We start from the raw sequence: 22,728 nt of genomic DNA on the forward strand, positions 1-22,728 counted from the left end.
GAAATGTATATATATATTTGGAATTGACTCAATTCAGACATATACCCTGTTGAAGATGTGAGTCGAAATGCGTCGGCCATTTTAACCCTTGTGAAAATGTTTACACTTTTTTGTCAATTTTTTCCATGTTTTTCTCCTTTTTTTAATGCTTTTTTCCCCCCCCACTACCACCATTATACAAACCACTAATACCAACTTGTTCACACGAGTTTTACACTTATTCTATTCATGGTCAATAAACCTCATTTATATGAAATTATATTTAATTTTTGAGTTGATAAAAAGCAGAAATGATGATTTATTTGGACTAGTTAAGATCAGAGGATTAAGTGCATCACAGACTGGTTTATGTGGAAAGTTTAGTCAGGATTCTGTTCTATAAAACTGAATAAAAGACCCAAAATTCAATGAAAGTAGTCATTCATTTTACTTGTGGATAGCGTTGAATGAAACCAGCCATGTTATTTTGGGGCAATTTGGTTGATGCAAACCCACATTTCTGATATGGTAACTGTAGAACAGGAGGGTTAAATATATTGCCATGTAAAATAAAGGCATTTTAAGTTTTGCACAAAAGCTGCGGAGTGCCTTGGATTGTTTTTGAAGGAGACATACGTTTCTATAAATTTTTGGATGTGAGATGCGTTTCCACCCAATTCCTACGCAACCGGTAGGAATCGGACCGGATCGGGACGCAAATTTCGGTTCCACTTAATGTGTCGACTGAAAATATTTTCCCATCTGTCGCTCTGAAACGGACTTAAAAATATCACCCTCTCACTGTAGTCTACCGCTAGCTAGCTAGCCTAAATGTAGGCTACTTTTAAAATGCCATATTTTCCCCTCTGGGCTCACCAAAACGAACATAAAAGCACATTAACCGTTCACTGCACACGATCACTAGTAAACATATTACATCTCTGATGTCATTTTTCAGTTTTTCAAGAATCTGTTTAGGAATCTGAATCGTTTTAAAAGTACCAGTTCGGCATCGGAATCGTAAAAACCCAAACGGTACCCAACCCTAGTCATCGGTCTCTCTCCGTTTACTATCCTACTTATCTGACATAAGGTCCCACGGTGGTCCACCGGGGAGGGAAGGGGAGGTGGGGGGGAGGGGCTTCACCTCTCTGTTATTTAAAATAAATCTTCAAAAAATAAAACCACCAACAGCAAAAAAAAAAAAAAAAAAAAAAAAAAAATACTTCTTCGTACGCATTAGGGCTGCTCCATCTTAGTGGATTAGTCGACTAATTGCTCGTTTTGGTCTTAGTCAACTTAGATCTCTTTAGTCCATTAGTCATGTTTGATGCTTTTTCATGCTGAATGACTTATTTCCAAGAAACGTACGAGCACATCTCTGGTAAACACAAGAATTAAAGTGGTGCTTTTAGCGCAACTCTTTGCGGAGAAACTCAGATTTACAGATCTGTCGATTAATTCAACTAATCGATTAGTCGGTACAATCGAATGAGTGTTAGTCGACTAAGAATTTCTTCAATCGAGCACAGCCCTAGTACGCAGAGAAGAAGAGGAGGAGGAGGAGGAGGAGAAACATGGGAAGGAGGGACGTCACAGCACTTGGAAACGCCAGGACGCCTGGTCTTTGTAGTCCAAACAGTCGGAGGCGTTGAAGTTGAGTTTCCACGCCGACGCGGCGGCGGCCGTCTGCTCTTTGTAATCCAGACAATCTGTGGCGTTGAAGGCGAGGCCGGGCGCGCTGTACGCCTGGTGGTGGTGGGACGGGTGGTGGTGGGACGGGTGGTGGTGGTGGTGGTGCGCCGACGCCTGGCCGATGTGGTGGTGCGGGTGTCCTGACATGGCTCCGCCGCCGCCGGCGCCGCCGCCCATGGGGCTGAGCTGGTGCGGGTGGTGGTGGTGCGAGTGCATGGGCGCCAGGTACGAGCCGCAGTCCACGCCCCGAAGTAAGAGCCGGACACCGAGGCCGGGTAGCCCTGGCCGTACGCGGCCGCCGTCTGGCTGTAGGACACCGGGTACGACGGCGTGCTGCCGCCGGTGCCGGAGGACGCGGGCGCCGAGCGCTGCATGCAGGAGCCGCTGGTCGGGCCGGCCGGGTCCGGCAGCGCCGCCGGCGCCGGGGCCGGCGAGATGGGCGCGGGGCTCCAGATGGACGACACCGGCGTGGTGACTGAGGCGGAGCCGGCGAGCCCGGAGGAGGACGAGGAGGAAGACGTGGACGTGGAGGACGAAGAGGAGGAGCTGGGCGCCGCCGCCGCCGCCGGAGGCGTGAACTGGCCGCTGCTCTCGGAGCCCGTGCTCTCTCGCGTCGGAGACGACTTCTTCTTCACGGGCTTCGCCTTGGCGCTGTTGCTGCTCTGCTGCTGCTGCCGACACTTGGCTCGCCGGTTCTTGAACCACACCTGAGGGAAAGGAAAGACAGATGGATCTTTACTGTCATTGGGTGCGATACAACGAGACTCTGTTGGAGCAATCCTCTCCAAACATATATAATATCCAAAAAATAAAGATATACACCTATATACACATCCATACATACATACGTATACAGAGTAAAGAAGATAAAAATATACACACACATATACATATATATACATATACAGTACATACACCTTCTCATTCAATGCGTTTCCTTTTTATTTTCATGACTATTTACATTGTAGATTCTCACTGAAGGCATCAAAACTATGAATGAACACATATGGAATTATGTACTTAACAAAAAAGTGTGAAATAACTGAAAACATGTCTTATATTTTAGATTCTTCAAAGTAGCCACCCTTTGCTTTTTTTGATAACTCTGCAAACCCTTGGTGTTCTCTCAATGAGCTTCATGAGGTAGTCACCTGAAATGGTTTTCATTTCAACACTTTTTTTAAATTCATGGTCATCGAACCTTATTTAAATGGCATTATTTTGAGGCTAGCATAAAAGTGTCCCCTAGCACTGCCATTCAAAAGGCCATTTGACCGAAAAATGAGAATACGGTAATTCTTAAAAGTGACGCTTCCATCCTAAATATGCTTTTAAACGAAAGTTTGACTCGGGTACATTCACAAGAAGACCCTAGGTTGCATTTTGGCGAGAGTTACGCTTTAAGGAAAAGGTTGTGTGGGTGGAAGGGACAACAACAGGCTGGGTTTAGGAAAAGAAGAACGGGACGGTTACACCGCCTTCACACTAGCAGTTGAAATCAGCTCCGTAATACGCAATATGCCCCCAGCGGACATTGTACTACACCGTTGAAAAGCTTCGGAAGCGATTCGCAAAAATGGCAGCGAGACTAGAACGAGTGATAAGTGTCTGAATGCAGCGGTGTAGTCTACGTGATAGGCAGGTATTTGCAGTATACCCACTAAGAAAGCTCTAGGATTTCCATATACCCACTTAGAAAGGCCCAATGACACCTAACAACATACTTTGCATTGTCATTTTGATCTATTTTGAATTGTCAGCTATGTTTTTCTTCGTCACATAGGGTAAATAAAGGGATTTCCAGCGCAAATTGGTGCATAAAAGTGTGTCAGAATGCAGGAAATGAAGTCATTGATGCTCAAAACTTCCCTGGTGGAGACTCCCCACTATGAAATGCCTATATATACACAGTATAGGCCCATATATATACAGTACAGTATACCCACTTCAATACATGAGACTACACCACTATCTGAATGTATGATTCTCTATGAAAATAGAAAGGTTGCTGCGTGGAGAAAAGCTGCCAAGGATGTTGACATGTCAGGTTGGTTAAATGGGAAATAGCGGTATAATGTCAGTAGTTCGATATCTGTTGCTAGCTAACCAATTAGCATTAGCAGGTCTGTTTATCAGTACCATAGAAATGCTAACTTCCGTTGGATAGGAACCGTCCGAAGCCTTTGGCAAGAGTTACATTTTTTGAACCCATCCGGATGACCAACTGACACGATTTTTTCCGCACCGCATTCGTTCGGACCCACTCGCCATGCGGTCTGCGATTCTCCACAGGACATTAATGACTTCCGGTCGTTTCGAAGACGTATCGGAGCTGATTTCAACTGCCGGTGTGAAGGCAGCGTTAGAGTTAGGAATCGTGACACGAAAGTCGTGACGAAAGTCCTGTGTTGTTTGACCCATCCACCCCCCAAGCCAACCTCCCTACGCTGATTTTCGGGAGAAGTTCGGGTTTTCCCGTGGTGGCCACACGGTATTTTCACACATTCCGTGTGGCCACCACCACGTAATGCGCTGTCAACAGTTTCACGGGAATTATGTGCGACCAGGCTGAAATAGTCACATTTAACAAGCTGGAATCAGAGAAATTTTTACTTTTTTTGTCCATTATAAAATGACTCAAACCCATTCATCGATGATTAAAATAGTTGCTGATTAATTTAATAGTTGACATCTAATCGGTCCATCTTTGCAGCTCTAGAGCGAAGGAGACGTAACGTGAGATCAAACTGCAGCTTCGAGGCAACTTTGCTTTGAGTTTCTTGCACTTCTTTCCTCGTTTTTACACCCAACCTTTTGGGAAAGTTGTGTACTTATATAACCTAAACAGACTCGATGCAAGTGGGATGTTATCTGATCAACCTCAGCAGATTAAAGTAAGGGGAAACAGCACTAAATCCCCCCAAACAAGATCAACAAAGGCCTATATTCATTTGGGTTTTTAACAGCGCTGGAATGTAACTAAGTACATTTATACCAGTACTGTACTTCAGTCCAAATGTTGAGGTACTTGTACTTTACTTTAATCTTTTCTTTTCGTGCCACTTTCTACTTCTACTCCGCTACATCTCAGAAAGAAATATTGTACTACAAGTCCAGCTGAGATGAATAGACCATTAACAGTAGCTTCCAGTCTGTTTACTAATAACTAATCATTAGTGCTTGGATCTGTCAATCATCAACTAACCATTCCTTCCTCAGTAACTACCTACAGTACAGGCCAAAAGTTTGGACACACCTTCTCATTCAATGTGTATCTTTATTTTCATGACTATTTGCATCGTAGATTCTCACTGAAGGCATCAAAACTATGAATGAACACATATGGAATTATGTACTTAACAAAAAAGTGTGAAATAACTGAAAACATGTCTTATATTTTAGATTCTTCAAAGTAGCCACCCTTTGCTTTTTTTGATAACTCTGCAAACCCTTGGTGTTCTCTCAATGAGCTTCATGAGGTAGTCACCTGAAATGGTTTTACCTTCACAGGTGTGCTTTGTCAGGGTTAATTAGTGGAATTATTTCCATTATTAATAAAAAAAGCAAAGGGTGGCTACTTTGAAGAATCTAAAATATAAGACATGTTTTTAGATATTTCACACTTTTTTGTTAAGTACATAATTCCATATGTGTTCATTCATAGTTTTGATGCCTTCAGTGAGAATCTACAATGTAAATAGTCATGAAAATAAAAAGGAAACACATTGAATGAGAAGGTGTGTCCAAACTTTTGGCCTGTACTGTACATTTTTGTGCACCTTATTGTAAAGTGTTACCCTTTTACTTTAAATACTTCATTTTCCTGATGATACTTACAGACCTTTACTGAAGTAACATTTCCAATGCAGGACTTTGACTTGGAACACAGTGTTTCTACAGTGTGGTATTAAGGTTTTACCGAATACTTCTTCCCCCGCTGTTTTTTGTTGTTGTTGTTTTTGCCATTTCCTTTTCCTTCTTAATGAAGTTTAAACTCACTAACATGTAAAGCCCCCTGACACATAATAAAGCAGGCGCGGAGCCTCTCTGACCTGCACTCTGGACTCCGGCAGGTTGATTTTCAGCGCCACCTCCTCCCTCATGAAGATGTCCGGGTAGCGCGTCTTGGCGAACAGCGACTCCAAGATGTCCAGCTGCGTCCGGGTGAACGTGGTCCGCTCCCGGCGCTGCTTACGCGGGTTTCCTGCAAGAAAAAAAATAAATAAAAAACACCCATAAGTGACTCTATTCAAGACTGTTAAACAGCTGTAATATCTCTCCAAACTTAAGAGAGACTGAGACTGCAGTTAAGCTCATAAATGAGCAGCAATGAATGTATGACCACAAATTCTATTAATGTAAATTTGTGACTGAATGTATGTATGGATACATGAATTACTGCATTTTTACAATGGATTTTTAGGATATTGATATTTCCCAATGGATACATGTTTTTATTTATTTTTTTATTAACTGCCTTTTTAGAAAATGGTACCTTGTAATTTTGCTCAGCTACTAGAGTGGCCTACATGTTCAATGTCTAACTGTTTTAACCCTGTGTTTGATGTGTGTCTATGTTACTCTTGCAGCAATTTCTCTCCGTCCAAAACGAATTTCTCCTTAGGGAGACTAATAAAGAGACTTGGACTTTGAGACTGGACCGTGTCACATGCGCTTGGAGATCTGTCGTGCGTAAAAGCAGTTTCATCTTTTTGGATCATTTTACGTTTTTGTGTCGTGTCTTCATTGTGTTTCACTGCTTGCGATTATTTGTTTTCCACATGCACACACGCCCCAACACGCGTTGTTCTAAGTGTCTCTAACATATATATAAAATGGGTTAGGCTTCCAAAATAAAAGCGTTTCGATAAAGGACCATTTAATCATCAAGATATAGGTGAGAGATGGGCTTTACGACGGCTGAAATCGGCAAACTACAACTTGTGTGTTTCCCTACAAGCGCCAGAAACACAGAGTTTACTATCACACACATTATCAACATGCACACACACAGTTCACACTTGAGTCTATTGACGTTTTCACTTTTCCCCAGGTTCGTTTCGTTTCATTTCATTCGACTTTACCGACAGCAAACAGGTTAGTAAGGTTTGAGATCAACTTTAAAATCGGACTACGAATATGAAGAAGTGAAAATAATCTCTGTTCTGATTACTAAACATCGTGCGTCACAGAAATAAAAAATTAAAGCATCATTGAAAAGAGCGGAAAGAAACATTTAGGGAGAACCAAAGTTTATTGTGACAAAGAGACAAAGACGATTTAAAAACCACAGTGAGTGGTTCCTGTGGAAGTTGTGTTTCTGAGTTGATTTTTTGGGGGGTAAGTGTGTGGTCCGTACCCGGGTACCCGACAGACGGGTGCAGCAGGTCCATGGCGGCTCCGCCCAGGCCCAGTCCGTTCATCCCGTACGGGCCCTGTTTGAGATAAGACATCATGCTAAAGACCGGTGTCTGGACGGGACACAAGGCTGCAGATCTCCCGGTGTCTGGACGGGACACAACGCTGCAGATCTCCCGGTGTCTGGACGGGACACAACGCTGCAGATCTCCCGGTGTCTGGACGGGACACAACGCTGCAGATCTCCCGGTGTCTGGACGGGACACAACGCTGCAGATCTCCCGGTGTCTGGACGGGACACAACGCTGCAGATCTCCCGGTGTCTGGACGGGACACAACGCTGCAGATCTCCCGGTGCTCAGCTGGACTCCTGAGAGAGACAGGTGGGAAGAAGTATTCAGATCTTTTACTTCAGTAAAAGTACTAATACCACAATGTCAAAACACTCTGTTGCAAATAAAAGTCTTGCATTGAAAATGTGACTTAAGGAAGTATCGTCAGGAAAATGTAGTTAAAGTATTAAAAATAAAGAACAATCCTCCCATTGTAGAAAGAGTAAAGGATCCAACCAGTTGTGTGTTTAATGGCACACACACACACACACACACACACACACACACACACACACACACACACACACACACACACACACACACACACGCTTAATGGTCTAATCATGTCAGCTGGACTTGTAGTCTGTAATATTGTCGGCTAGTTTACTTTAGAATAACACATCAGATTTTATAAACTACATGTGTTCTGTGTGCAGGAATCTGAATGTGTAAAGTAACTAGTAACTAAAGTAACTAGTAACTAAAGCTGGAACAGATGAATGTAGTGGAGTAACTAAAGTAACTAGTAACTAAAGCTGTAACAGATGAATGTAGTGGAGTAACTAAAGTAACTAGTAACTAAGGTAACTAGTAATTAAAGCTCGAACAGATGAATGTAGCGGAGTAACTAAAGTAACTAGTAACTAAAGCTGGAACAGATGAATGTAGTGGAGTAACTAAAGTAACTAGTAACTAAAGCTGTAACAGATGAATGTAGTGGAGTAACTAAAGTAACTAGTAACTAAAGCTGGAACAGGTGAATGTAGTGGAGTAACTAAAGTAACCAGTAACTAAAGCTGGAACAGATGAATGTAGCGGAGTAACTAAAGTAACTAGTAACTAAAGCTGGAACAGGTGAATGTAGTGGAGTAACTAAAGTAACTAGTAACTAAAGCTGGAACAGATGAATGTAGTGGAGTAACTAAAGTAACTAGTAACTAAAGCTGGAACAGGTGAATGTAGTGGAGTAACTAAAGTAACTAGTAACTAAAGCTGGAACAGGTGAATGTAGTGGAGTAACTAAAGTAACTAGTAACTAAAGCTGGAACAGATGAATGTAGTGGAGTAAAAAGTCCAATATTTCTCTCTGAAATGTAGCGCAGTAGAAATAGAAAGTGGCACGAAAAGAAAAAGACTCAAGCAGAGTACAAGTACCTCAACAAGTAAAGTAAAAGTACTAATACCACACTGTAAAAAAGAATCTGTTACAAGTCAAAGTCCTGCATTGAAAATGTAACTTATACTTCACTGGCTTTTAACTGCTTTTTACAGTACTGCTTGACTTCTCTTATTTCTCCATACTGCTTTTTAATCTATTGTTATATGTGAATTCCCTCTCCTGACTTCCTTCTGCTCTACTGGACTTTGGTGTCTTCAGGTCTGTCTTGTATTACATTGTGTATTGTTGTATTGTTGTACTTTTAATCTGCACTGTTGTCTATTGAGCCAGATTTCAAAACCACATAGGCTGTAAAGCACTTTGTGTCAACTTTATGTTGCTCATAAATGTGCTATAGCCTATTTTAAATAAAGTTGACTTGACTTCAGTAAAAGTCTGTAAGTATCATCCGGAAAATGTAGTTAAAGTATTAAAAGTAAAGAACAATCCTCCCATTGAAGAAAGAGTAAAGGATCCAAACACACACACACACACACACACACACACACACACACACACACACACACACACACACACACACACACACACTTGTGTGTTTAATGGTCTAATCATGTCAGCTGGACTTGTAGTCTGTTATATTGTCGGCTAGTTTACTTTATATTAAAACATCAGATTTTATAAACTACATGTGTTCTGTGTGCAGGAATCTGAATGTGTAAAGTAACTAGTAACTAAAGTAACTAGTAACTAAAGCTGGAACAGATGAATGTAGTGGAGTAACTAAAGTAACTAGTAACTAAAGCTGGAACAGATGAATGTAGTGGAGTAACTAAAGTAACTAGTAACTAAAGCTGTAACAGATGAATGTAGTGGAGTAACTAAAGTAACTAGTAACTAAAGCTGTAACAGATGAATGTAGTGGAGTAACTAAAGTAACTAGTAACTAAAGCTGTAACAGATGAATGTAGTGGAGTAAAAAGTCCAATATTTCTCTCTGAAATGTAGCAGAAAGTAGAAAGTAGAAAGTGGCATGAAAAGAAAAAGACTCAAGTAAGGTACAAGTACCTCAACATTTGGACTTAAGTGCAGTACTGGAGTAAATGTGAGTCTATGGTGTAGAAAATGAACATTTATTTATGGAATAGCTGTTTGTTAATGAGTTATAAAACCAAATTAAAAACGCACATGTAAGTAAGTAAGTCAAGTTGATTTCTAGAGCACATTTAAACACATTAAGCTGACCAAAAAAAGCACTAAAGTGCTGTATAAAAGAACATTGAAATGTAAAAAAAAAAATGAAAAAGCAGAAAGACCATAAGAACCAACGACAACAACAAGCAGCAGCTCATAAAAACACGAGCTCCTTGAAGCAATACAACGTTTCCTTTCCAAATTCAGGCCTTTAAACATAGACTGGAACTGCTATAAACACTTAAACACGAACAAAGTCTTAACTTAATGTACATAAAAATCACATTTAAAGCCTGTCTGCAGTTACAGGCCTGTCCCTCGGCCTCATTAATGCGAGCTTTATTACCATTTGGAGTGTGCGTAAAACGTGTAGCCTATTCCTGTCCAAACGCGGGCCTACGCAACATAGCTACATTACCACATAGACGTTCATTTCTCTAACTCTTGAAACTAAACACGAACAACGTCTTAACTAAATGTATATAAATGAGATTTCAAGCCGACCTTTCCCCACCTGTCTGCATCTACAGGCCCGTCTCTGAGCCTCAATAATGCGAGCTATATTAACATTTGGAGTGTGCGTAAAACCTTCCAAACGCGGGCCTATTAGCCTTTACAACAGACATTCCTTTACAAATAGACTTTCATTCCTCTAACTCTTCAACTCAAACACGAACAAACTCTTAACTTAATGTATACAATCCGTATTAAAGCCGAACTTTTCCAACCTGTCATAAAGCAGCCGAGGCCGTGCCACTTAATTTATGCAGCTTTCACAAACCATGCGCTTTTTCCTTCTTCTTTTTTTTGAACAGCGAAAGCAGTGAAAACACAGCAGAAACTCTGTCACACGGTTATGCAATCAGAGAATATCTGCTCAAATCACGCGGCGCAGATATGAACGCGCGTATTTTACACTTTGGGCGTTTTAGAATAAAGTTTAAAGTCCTAAGAAGGAAGATTTCCCAACTAGATGAAGGCTGTGTGTCTCCTAATCTTTTCTACTCTGTTGGTCTTTGTTTTGGGGCTAATCCTTTCGCGTCTGCGCTAAGTTCTGCTCGTGTTGTCTCACAGATAAAAAAACAACAACATTTTGGTTAATTCTGGCCTTTTTTTAACCCATGTATAATCATGTGTTTTATTCACATTTTATTTTATTTTATTTGGGCGAACTTTCTGTTTTTATTGAGAACCGATCAGCAGCTGCATGTCTCCATAAACTAAATCTTGCATTCAACTAAAATTGCACGAAGATGTGAAGCTTTGAAAGGCAATATATATACATACATACATACATACATACATACATATATACATACATATATACATACATATATATATATATATATATATATATATATATATATATATATATATATATATATATATATATATATATATATATATATTTTTTTTTTCGATATGGGAGAGGAAACACATCTTCTGATGAGAAGTTTCCAGTCTCTACATGACAGGTTTGAACTGGAAGAATGAAAGGACATATGTTATACAACTAAGACCCATGTTGTGTGGTGGAGAGTTGATCTGGAGCTACATGTCTAATCCAAATTCTTAAATTCAACTCTGTAACGTGGGAGTAAAAAGAGACGCAAAAGCCCCGAAAAAGGCTTCCAAAGACTAAAACTGGCGCTAAAAGAAGTGAAACTGAGCGCGAAGATGTGGATCTTTTGAGAGGGGAAAAAAATAACCAGTTTAATTATATGAACTATAGAGTGAGAACTCCGTGGTGTTCAGAGATAACCCCGTGCTGTCTAAAGACATCATTAACCCTCCTGTTGTCCTCGGGTCAAATCTGACCCATTTTTAAGAGTTTCTACATCAGACATTTGGGATTCTTTCATCCAAAAATTGGCCAACAATGACATGGATGGTTCCATACAACGCTCCGTGCCAAGTCAAACGAAGGATCATTTCACTACTTTTCACTAATTTGGGGTGGGGGTTTTTTTTTACCAAAAAATTGCAGCATGAAAACTAATGAAATGAAACAAAACTTTGACAAAACGCACAAAAAAAGAAAAAGATATTTCATATAAATGAGGTTTTCTTGACCATGAAACTAGTGGTAATCCATTGGTGTGAGTGGTAGCCTACAGTATAGATGGTAGGCCTATTGTAGGAAAAAAAAACGAAGAAAATGTTGGAACAAAAGGTCAAAAAGCGATAAAAAAGCGTCATAAAAGCGTCAAAAAGTGATAAAAAAAAGCGTCAAAGAAGTATTTAATATCAGTTTTGACCCGGGATGACAACACAATGGTTAAAGGTAAAAAATAAAAGAAAGAAACAAGTGTGATCTCACGGGAGGAACTCTTATTTTGAAAAGAAAGACTAAAAGCGGACCACATTATTTTTTACCAAACAGCCTTTTGGTTAATTCTGGCCTTTTTTAACCCATTAATAATCACGTGTTTTATTAATTTGCACTGTCCCCTTCTAAATTTCCCTAAATAGACAGATTTTTTTTAATGCAGAGAGGGGAAACCAAAAAAACTGATGTGATGGGACATATCTTATGATGGGCCAACTTTCATGTTTTTATGGAGAACTCCAAAAACCCAATCATGCATTCAACTAAAATTGCACGAAGGTGTGAAATATACAGCGACAACTCTGTGGTGTTCAGAGATGACCCCATGCCGTCTATCTCTGGAAAGTAAAGACATAATTAAAAAGGTAAAAAGATAGAAAGAAAGAAAACAAAAACAAAAAGTGTGGAACTCTTATTTTGAAAAGAAAAAAGGCTAAACGCGCTCGCCAAACGGACTCCTCGGTTCCCGTGTGACTCCAACAGCTGTCTGTTATCACTCAGATCGTCATGACGTTTTCATTAATTCATTAGCCCGCAATTAAACCGACCTGCGGAGACACACACGGTTAACTCGCGGAGGCCACTTGAGGCTTGTTCTCTCTCTCTCTCTCTCTCCTCCGAATCAATCTCTGCTGGAATCTCAAAGTCTTCACTCCGAGCTCATTTATTCACACACTTTCACTCTCTAATGTGGAATCATGCACTCATGCATTGTGCGATGAAATATACTTTATTTTCTACTTCTGGGTTGTATAATCTTGCATACTTTCTTGTTGTTTTGCAGTAAAGCTGTTTGTGTTACAATCCGGATGTTAGTTGCTTTTTATTCCATTAGTTATAGGCCTGATAAAAGTATTTTGCTTAATATTCACGTGCTGACTTCGAGGCTATAGGCCTACTTTCGCCATGGTAGTGCTAGTGTAGTTAAATGATAGCCTGCTATTCATGTATTTATTTATATGTCCTGCAGGTTTTGGTTGTGCTGTGGGAAGAAGAAGCCTTGTAAAATGCATGAACTAAACATAATTCACTTTGTTTTTTTTAAGCGACGTTCTTCTCGAAGAAGGGTTTTCACGCTACATTTCTCAAACTATTTCCCGGTGTGGACACCAGGAAGGAGCAGTGTCTCCGTCTCAGATTTGGTTCATTTGAAGGATTTTAGACGCCTGAAGTATCCCGGCTTTACAAAAGAGTGGAAAATAGAATTCATTCATCACTCATCATCATATCAAAATGCCTGAATTTTGTGTTTTGTGAGAATAATAATAATAAAAAAACATCCAGTGTGAATTCTTAAAGCTGAACAAGAGTTTAACTGGAAATAAATAAAAGGTGCATACATGTGGCTAAAGGCAAAGACTGAATAAAAAATAAATAGTATAGGCCCTATATATACATAAATAAAATCATGTAAGCATTTATCTCAGAATAAATAAATATCCTGCAACTTTGAGTTACTCTGTTTTTCTATTTAACGATTATTTTGGGGGCATGTTTAGGCCTTTATTGACAGGACAGCTGAAGACATGAAAGTGGAGAAAGAGAGAGAAAGGGGGGAATGACATGCAGCAAAGGGCCGCAGGTCGGAGTCGAACCCGGGCCCGCTGCGTCGAGGAGCTAAGGCCGTTTGACGGTAGCCCCAGCATCTATATAGGCCTATGGACGCCCGCTCCACCAACTGAGCTATCCAGTCACCCACTACACACATGTCTTTATACAAGAAGTAGAGCTATTTACTAAATATGTGCTGACTTTTCGGCTATATATATATATATATATGTGTGTGTGTGTGTGTGTGTGTGTGTGTGTGTCCTTATAGCTCATTTATAGCCCTTATGTTTGTTTTAATCAAAAGGGCACATGCAGGGGGAACTAAATATTATAATTCACTTTTAACACGTTAATAAAAACATATTGAGCATTCAGTTACACATGAATGCAAAACCCCCCCTTCTTTTTGCGGTCTCTAAATGTCTAAATGTCACACCTATCCAACTCCAAAAGCAGCCTAAAACATATTCCTCCTTCATCATATACAGAACTCTGTGAAAATGACTTTTTACTGTAGCTCGTTTCTCTTTCCTATTTAGAACTAAACTTTTCCTTTCCTCTCTCTTATCTTTTCACACTTTTTTTTTTTAATTTTCTCTCCTCGTTTGATCGTTCCTTCCCTCTTTCGCTTGTTCATCCCACAGCCTATATGTTTTTAGATTTTTCTCCTTATTTTATGGTTGAATAATTGTAGTGAACCCAACATGGCAAAGCCTATAAGCTTATTGAGGGAGTTTCTGCGTTTCCTTTGCATGTCCTTTTTCTAATTGAATGTCTCTTAAATTATATCAACAAGAGTTACAAACTGATCATTAAATTCATAGGCTAAAAAGAATCAAATATTACGCAAAGAGGAAAATATTTTTAAGCATTAATCTCAGACCTGCATCTTTGATTTCCTCTTTTTTTTCTCTCCCCTGCAGAACTTCACACATCATCTGCAGCTTTAATAAACGGCCTTAATTGTTAACTGTTAGTATTAGTGTAAGACAATGTATTTAGATAAGAATTTCCATAATCCACTGGGGGTCCCTTTAGCAGGTAAATGCTCAACTTTCGGACTAATAGCTAGTTTTTTTGTTGGGTGAAAGGAGCCGCGGGCCTCCTGATGGATCTCAACTGAGGCGTTAACACTCTAAATAAAGCGCGACTTATTTCCATAACCGCAGGAAGAGAAGCAGCCGAATTACGCAATGTAAATGCGCCAGAAAAAAAAAAACTGTGTGCAAATGAAGACCATTACAATTTAGATTAGATCTACAGGACGACAATTAGCAGAGAGAGGGCCTTATCAGCAGACATGAGGCTGCGGGCTGAAATAAGTCAAGATAAAGTCCAGCTAATGAATAATAAAAAAAAAAAATAAAAAAAAATGAAAAGGTTATACGCAGTTTATGCTTGGGGGGTGGTTAAAAAAAAGCTTTTATTTTGTTAATTCGCACAGGTTACGAACCATTTGAAGATAACTTAGGTAGCCTAACTACTATAAAAGACATTTAAAAAAAAAAATCTGTTTCTGTTTTATTTAAGGATTTTTTTTTCAACGTTACAGCCCAACAGCCTGGTTTTGAGAGCTACCAAAAAAAATACTCCGAAGGATAAACCAGGTAAGCTTTTATTTTGTTAATTCAGCAAAGGTTACCAATCGTTCATTTGTTTGTTCTTCTGAGATACTTAATGCAGGCTATATTTATCGGTTTTATTTTAGGATTTCTGTCTGCGTTTGAGGAAAAAACTACAACCTAAAAAGCCTCGTTTTGAGCGCAACCAAAAACATCCGACTGGAAAACCAGGCATTCATAAGTTCCAATTGTAACGTTAGACCTAAATACTACTCCGTAATGTTAGCTAATTTAAGTGAAAAGCACCACACGGCTAACCTGGATAAACAAACAGAAATAAAAGCAGACAGAAGCTATATAGGCTATGAGTCTCACCTTCTTCTGGCTCCTTCTTTTTCTTTTTGGAAACAAATCCCGTTAAATGTCAACCCAACGAGATCCAGAGTTCCAGAAATATCCACATAGAAGAAAGTTTGTTGTTTTCTGGCAGAGGTGAAGCAGGTAACAGCAGCTCCGCGTGCGTCTCGCACCCTTTTTCGGAACTAGAAAATTAACATTTCAACGCAGAAAAAAAAAATACCCAAAAAAAGTCCCCACACACGTAACCGTAGCGTTAACGCTTCCGCCGTGCTCGTTGTAGGCTTTCACGTCTCTCCTGCCGGTGTTGACGGATGGAGATTGAAATGCCCCTCTCCGAGGCCCGCGCCTCTATGAGTCGAGGAAGCACGCCGGGTCTGCGTCCTCCGAGCCAATCACAGCGCTCTGCGGGCTTTAGCGTGGATGCGGGCGGCCAATCGGCCCGCGAGCTCGGCGCCAAAACACCCGCCTCCCCCTTTTGAATGGAAACGTTTCACTGTCCGAAAGACTAGTTGAAGGAGAAAGTCGGCCGACTGCCATTTATAGCAAAAACAATATTTGATTTAATGATATTAAAAAGTCATTATGGACTCTGTGTTAACATAATGTTGTTGATTTAAGCTATACCAGCTTAGAATTTGAGCCACGTCTATTTATATCTGGATGCAAGAAGAAAAAACACAACCAAAAATAGAAAAAAAAAAGTTTTTCCTGCGTCTATAATAAAAAGATAAATTAGCTTAAAACAGCTAGCATAAAATGTGACTTATAACAAACCAAATAACCGAGCCATAACGTTTTTTTATTAGGTATGTGACCAATCAAGGCTCCATGCCAGGCCCATGTGTGTGTGTGTGTGTATGTGTGTGGGTTTATGTGTGTCCAAATTAAAGTATATTTCGTTGCGAAATGACTGAATCGCATTAGCCATATTAGTTTTTTTTTTTAGTCTAAATCTAACTGTGTGAAAATGGCCTTCTTTCAGTGTTTTCGACCCTGGAACGACACTGACAACCTCAACCAGCTGATTCTGTTTAGGAAGAATAGCCTAAATAACGACACATTGTGGCAAAAGAAACCTGCCGGAAAAAAAAATACAAATAAAGAAAAGCTGCAATAAACTCAGAAATAAACAGCTGCTGATTTAAGCAGAACGGCTGCTGTCGAATTATTGGACCTTTGAATGAACTCAACAGACTGCAGTTAGAGGATCCTTCATATAGCTATAGGTAGATCTATAGATGGATAGATAGATTGATAGATGGATATATATATATATATATATATATATATATATATATATATATATATATATATATATATAGATAGATAGATAGATAGATAGATAGATAGATAGATAGATAGATAGATGGATAGATGGATAGATAGATAGATAGATAGATAGATAGATAGATAGATAGATAGATATATAGATAGATAGATAGATAGATAGATAGATAGATAGATAGATATATTGAAAAATGATAGATGGATAGATGGATAGATGGATAGATGGATAGATAGATAGATAGATAGATAGATATATTTAAAATTCAATATATAGATGGATAGATGGATAAATAGATAGATAGATAGATAGATAGATTGAAAAATGAATATATAGATGGATAGATAGATAGATAGATAGGTATAGATAGATATAGATAGATAGAAAGATAGATAGATAGAGAGATAGATAGATTGAAAAATGAATATATAGATGGATAGATAGATAGATAGGTATAGATAGATATAGATAGATAGATAGAAAGATAGATAGATAGAGAGATAGATAGATTGAAAAATGATTATATAGATGGATAGATAGATAGATAGATAGATAGATTGAAAAATGAATATATAGATGGATATATATATATATATATATATATATAGATAGATAGATAGATAGATAGATACAACAATTAATCGATTAATCAAAAAGAAAAAACTACTTGACGATGAAAGTAATCGTTAGTTGCAGCCCTGTAACCGGCATAACAGTAAATTAAGTCAGTTATAAGTCAACAAATATCCTAAAGTCCACCTTTAAACATGAATTCAAATCATTATCACGAGGTCCCTGCTGAGAAGTGTATCACTGCGGCCTCCTGAGGCAGGAAATCGTCTCATTTCCTCCGTGTGAGGCGACAAAAGGCGGTGATTGATCACAAGTATCAAGATATCAAACGGGCCGAGTCGTTGTTGTTGTGAGGGTTATTGGGGGTTTAATCCCAAATTGCAGGAGTATTTTCTTAACACTAAGGCCCTAAATCCAGGGATCAGGCAGCCTAAAGAGGGGGTGTGTGTGTGTGTGTGTGTGTGTGTGTGTGTGTGTGTGTGTGTGTGTGTTGAAGGCGGTGGGGGTTAAGTTTGGAGAGGCTTCTCGTCTGTGTTGTCGGAGCTTATTAAAAGCATGATGCATAGAATCCCAGGTTGTCAGAAAGGTAGGAATGCAGGAGGCTTCGGCCAGGCTGCTGCACACTTTATGAAAAAAAAAATGAAACCGCACACACACACACACACACACACACACACACACACACACACACACACACACACACACAGACACACATGCACAAAACCTGCCGTGCAGACACAGAACTAGGCGGAAAAGCCCTTTAAATCAGCTGATAACAGAGAGTTTTTGGCTGCAGGCTGAAGGAATAGTGCAGCTCGGCCGGCAGGCGAGGGTTGAACTGAAGAAAACACACTTCTACTGTCTGATAAAACAGATTTTTTTTTTCTGCTATGACTCTAAGGTAAGAAAACATATTTTTTTCTCCTGTCATTATGAAGTGTTGTGGTTTAAATGAGCTGTGTAAACGTTTTTTTTTTTTAAAAAGGGGCGAAACTGTCTTCATGTAGGTTTTGTGTCTGTTGATTCTTTTAAAAAGCAGTTGTTATTCAAACAGGCTTTGAGTTAGACGAGGGTTATTAAGGCTGCCTGATCTCATTTTTTTATATTAGTATTTCTACATTCCTATCTGTCTTTTTTAATTCTGAAACACTGGTGATTCTTATCTGTGAAAGGTGCTATATAATTAACCTCTACTTACTTTACTTTACTTTAAAATGTGGTCAGGCTGCAGGTGTCATGTGTGAGGTGATGTCGGTTCAGTACAAAAACGTCAAATCCTGAAACTATTTCCTCCTCGAGGTGTGTCATGCCATAATCTGCAGAAAAATGTGGCTGTGATTGTTTGAAATAGTTCCGATTGTCTCAATAAGTTGAGATCTTTTGAGAGTCTCTTTTAAGTCAGTTTTTAAAAAGGCATTCATAGAATGTAACGTCAGACCGTTGACCTGAACATATTCATAGATTAGTTGGGAGAAAAGTCAGTCAATTATGTGCATTCAGTGAGCTTAAATAGAAATGACCATATAGGTGTAATTTATAGGGGTTTGGAGGGCAGCCCCCCCAAAAAAAAACTATTATAATCTCCTTTACATAAATAAAGGCATTTGCACCATAACTTGATGCAGAAAAGACACAAATTGTTGCAGAAAAATTAACCAGAATGCAGAAAATTAAGTGTTTGATACGCTCAAATTTTCTATTTTGCCCAAAAGTGGAAATCCCATTTTTGGAGAGGTGGAAGTCGTAGGGTCAGTATCTACGGGTTCCTACATACGTACCACGGTGTTGATTTAACCCAGAAGCATAAATTGGTCTTCAGCCTTTGTGCAGGTGGAGCAACATGAGCTGATGGGTCTTGCTCAATGACCCTTTAGACCACATGTGTCAAACTCAAGGCCCGCGGGCCAAATCTGGCCCCTTGCAGATTATGATCCGGCCCGCATAGCAATTTAGGTTCACAATACATTTTGGCCCACCTAGTTTTTGTCACTTTTTCTGACATTTTTGTCACTTTTGCCGAAGTTTTTGTAATTTCTTCTGACGTTTTTGCCACTTTTTCCAACATTTTTGTCACTTTTTCTGACGTTTTTGGGCACTTCTTTTCTATGATGGCTGAGGAACTTTCTCCTGACTTCTTTAGGACTTTATGTCGACCAAACTGTAAGTGAGAAGACTATATGACACCTGCAATAATACAGTCAAATATATTTAACTTTTTCGATTAAATAAAAGCCTATCAATAAACTAAACATATCTGGCCCTTGATGTGATTCTTATTTCCCAGTGTGGCCCTCTGGGAAGTTGAGTTTGACACATCTGCTTTAGACCAAATCACCAACCTTGTGGCTGAAGGACGACCCTCTGAGCCACCATTAAAGAATATTTCCCATACCGGGAGTTGAACCCGGACCACCTGTGTGAAAACCAGGAATCCTAACCGCTAGACCACATGGGACATACACACACTTTAAAGCTATACATTTCAATAAAATAAAATGATCACAAAACTCCTTAAATACTTTTTTTCTGAAGTGTGTTTGAATGAATCTGATTCTCATTTTAAATGAAGGCTGCATTATATGTCCCATATGGTCTAGTGGTTAGGATTCCTGGTTTTCGCCTGGGTTCAACTCCCGGTATGGGAAATATTCTTTAATGGTGGCTCAGAGGGTCGTCCTTCAGCCGCAAGGTTGGTGATTTGGTCTAAAGGGTCACTGAGCAAGACCGATAAACTCATGTTGCTCCACCTGCACAAATGCTGAAGACCAATTTATGCTTCTGTGTTAAACTGACACCATGGTAGTTTTGGGATCCATTAATTTTATTGAGATTTAAAGCTTTAGTGCGTAACATTTTGATATTAATGAACGTCCATTACATTCCAGCCGTTGCCAAATGAGTTGCTACCAAGCTACCTATCTATCAAGCTAATTAATCGGCTCAACCCAACTCTCTCTGTATGACTATGTTCAGAAGATTGTGGCTTTTTAGGTTTAGATGTGAGGAAAGAAAACACTCCCTAGAGGATACTTGGGGGTTCAACATTTTGCTTGAGGACCCTTTGACATGCAAACCAGAGATTGAACCAGTTCAACGTGTGAGAACGGCATAGAATGCTTTCCATACCGGGAGTTGAACCCAGGTCAATTGGATGAAAACCAGGAACCCAAGCCGCTAGACCACATGGGACATACAACCCAACCTACTGGTGCCAGGCATCCTGCTTTCCTTTACTGTACTACTAGTACTCTACTACAGCGTTCTGGCTTATTGAAAGATTATATTGTCTGTACGCCCCCTGGTGTTTCCGAAAATACTGCAACGAACGATGCGTTGAACATAAACGTCTCTGTGGCAGGAGACGAGTCGGGGGAATGCAAACGCTACCAAGCCATGGCCGAGGAATGTGCGTCGCCGCGACGTGTAGTAAAATTTTTTGAGCGGTGGAAGTCGTAGGGTCAGTATCTATGGGTTACTATGTACGTACCATGGTGTTGATTTAACCCAGAAGCATAAGTTGGCCTTCAGCCTTTGTGCAGGTGGAGCAACATGAGTTTATCGGTCTTGCTCAATGACCCTTTTGACCAAATCACCAACTTTGTGGCTGGAGGACGGCCCTCTGAGGCACCATTAAAGAATATTTCCCATACCGGGACTTGAACCCGGGGCACCTGGGTGAAAACCAGGAATCCTAACCGCTAGACCATATGGGACATATAAGCCTTTGATATTAATGAACATCCGTTGCATTCAAGCCATTGCCAAATGAGTTGCTACAAAGCTAATGAAGACTATCAGCTCCACACAACTCTGGCTGGATTTCTCAGTATGACTATGTTCAGAAGATTGTGGCGTCCGGTGACTTTCCCGCGCAGAAACTCGAGTGAAGATAACAGGGCCGGCCCTAGACTTTTGGGGGCCCTAAGCAGGATCTGGTTTGGGGGACTCGCCACATTGTAACATGTTGCCACTGCACTTGGCACTTAACCAACTTGTGTATTGTAAATATTAGTTTAAGTACTCATAATGTACAAATACACATTTAAAGACTAATGTGAGACCTATACAGTGTTTCCTTTAGGATTTTTTTTAGCAGTGGGGGCAGGTCCGCCCCCCATGAAACAGAACTGACACAACTGACACTTCGCTGCAACACAAACTAATATATTTATTGACCTCTATTCACACACACAACAAGGCATATTCTCAGTTGTGATTGAACTGTATTTGTTGAGTTACTATATAGGCCAACTTTGATCTTGACATATAGCCTAGGCTAAGCATTCTGTAGCAAATAACAATAAACCCACTATTAATTATATCATCTTAATGCAGTGTCACTACTTCAGCATGGAAATAATGCTCCTCAAATACAAACGTGGACAAGGGCTTTCAGCAGTCGCTATTATATCGAATCAACAGCCACGTGCAATTTAGCTCGCAGGTGAAGACTGCAAACAATGAAAATCACCAGTTCACTTAATTTAAATTAGCAAGACCAGGCTTAAATGAACTGACAACAGAAGTTATTATACGACTTACAGTTCTAAAGGACGTACACGCACCATCTCAACTGGCTAGTTACCCTCGTGTGTCCGCGCTATTTTCCGACATGCACTCTTAACAATGCAGCCCTGTTTCTGATACCGTGGGGGTCCGCCACGGTCAAATCAACATAGAGGAAACACTGTCTATTAGCAGCAACACTATCTTTAAATAGACCGGCTCTTTTTATGAGCTCTATTGTGGGACATTTCAAGCGCTCTTGGGGGCCCTCTGGTAGCCACGGGGAATGCAATGATTTGGATCCGCTGCAGACCTGCAGGTGTAATGAGTGCTCTCAGCGTGTGGACCGAGAGACTGATAGGGAAGCTCTCTCTCGCTCGGCTCTGAAGTTTACGGAGAGATCGTGCGGTCACTTGACCCAGCTGCCACATTCCTTCCGTATCCAACATCTCGGTAATGAGGACTTGGCTCGCTGGAGCAGACGGAGCAGATAACAGGGGCTCACCTGGCTACTGCACACAGAGAGGGGAAATTACTTCAACACAAAGTGGTCAAACAGAGGAAGCAGGAAAACCTTCTTTGGTGGAGTAGCAGGCGAAGCCCCTCCCCTTTCCGGTGGACCCCATTGGAATATGTACGGTAGTCATAAATTATTAGAGAGACTAATAATTTTTTGATCGGTTTCAGTAAAGCGGTCAAATCCAGCGTACAGCAGCAGTTTATTAACCTTTACAACTTGAATTTACAATCTAAGTGCTTAAAGGTGCAGTAGATAAGACTTATAAACTTTCTGTCATATTTGCTGAAACTGACCCTATGTTCCAGTAGAACTACATGAAGCAGGTCATTTAAAGAAAATATCTGGCTCCTCTTGCTCCATCTACAGC

General features: G+C 40.0%; 2 non-coding genes and 1 pseudogene across 2 annotated transcripts; all 3 read right to left on the reverse strand.

Moving 5' to 3' along the window:
• Window positions 1–1,484: 1,484 nt before the first annotated feature.
• Window positions 1,485–15,831, reverse strand: LOC114571570 (homeobox protein OTX1 B-like; annotated as a pseudogene).
• A 3,887-nt stretch (window positions 15,832–19,718) lies between these two features.
• On the reverse strand, window positions 19,719–19,790 carry trnae-uuc (transfer RNA glutamic acid (anticodon UUC)). The gene has a single exon. It is a non-coding gene; the product is annotated as a tRNA-Glu (tRNA).
• Window positions 19,791–20,976: 1,186 nt separating this feature from the next.
• trnae-uuc (transfer RNA glutamic acid (anticodon UUC)) lies at window positions 20,977–21,048 on the reverse strand. The gene has a single exon. It is a non-coding gene; the product is annotated as a tRNA-Glu (tRNA).
• Between the last annotated feature and the right edge of the window lie 1,680 nt (window positions 21,049–22,728).

The sequence above is a fragment of the Perca flavescens genome, chromosome 2 (genome assembly GCF_004354835.1).
Source record: "Perca flavescens isolate YP-PL-M2 chromosome 2, PFLA_1.0, whole genome shotgun sequence".
NCBI classification, from domain to species: domain Eukaryota; kingdom Metazoa; phylum Chordata; class Actinopteri; order Perciformes; family Percidae; genus Perca; species Perca flavescens.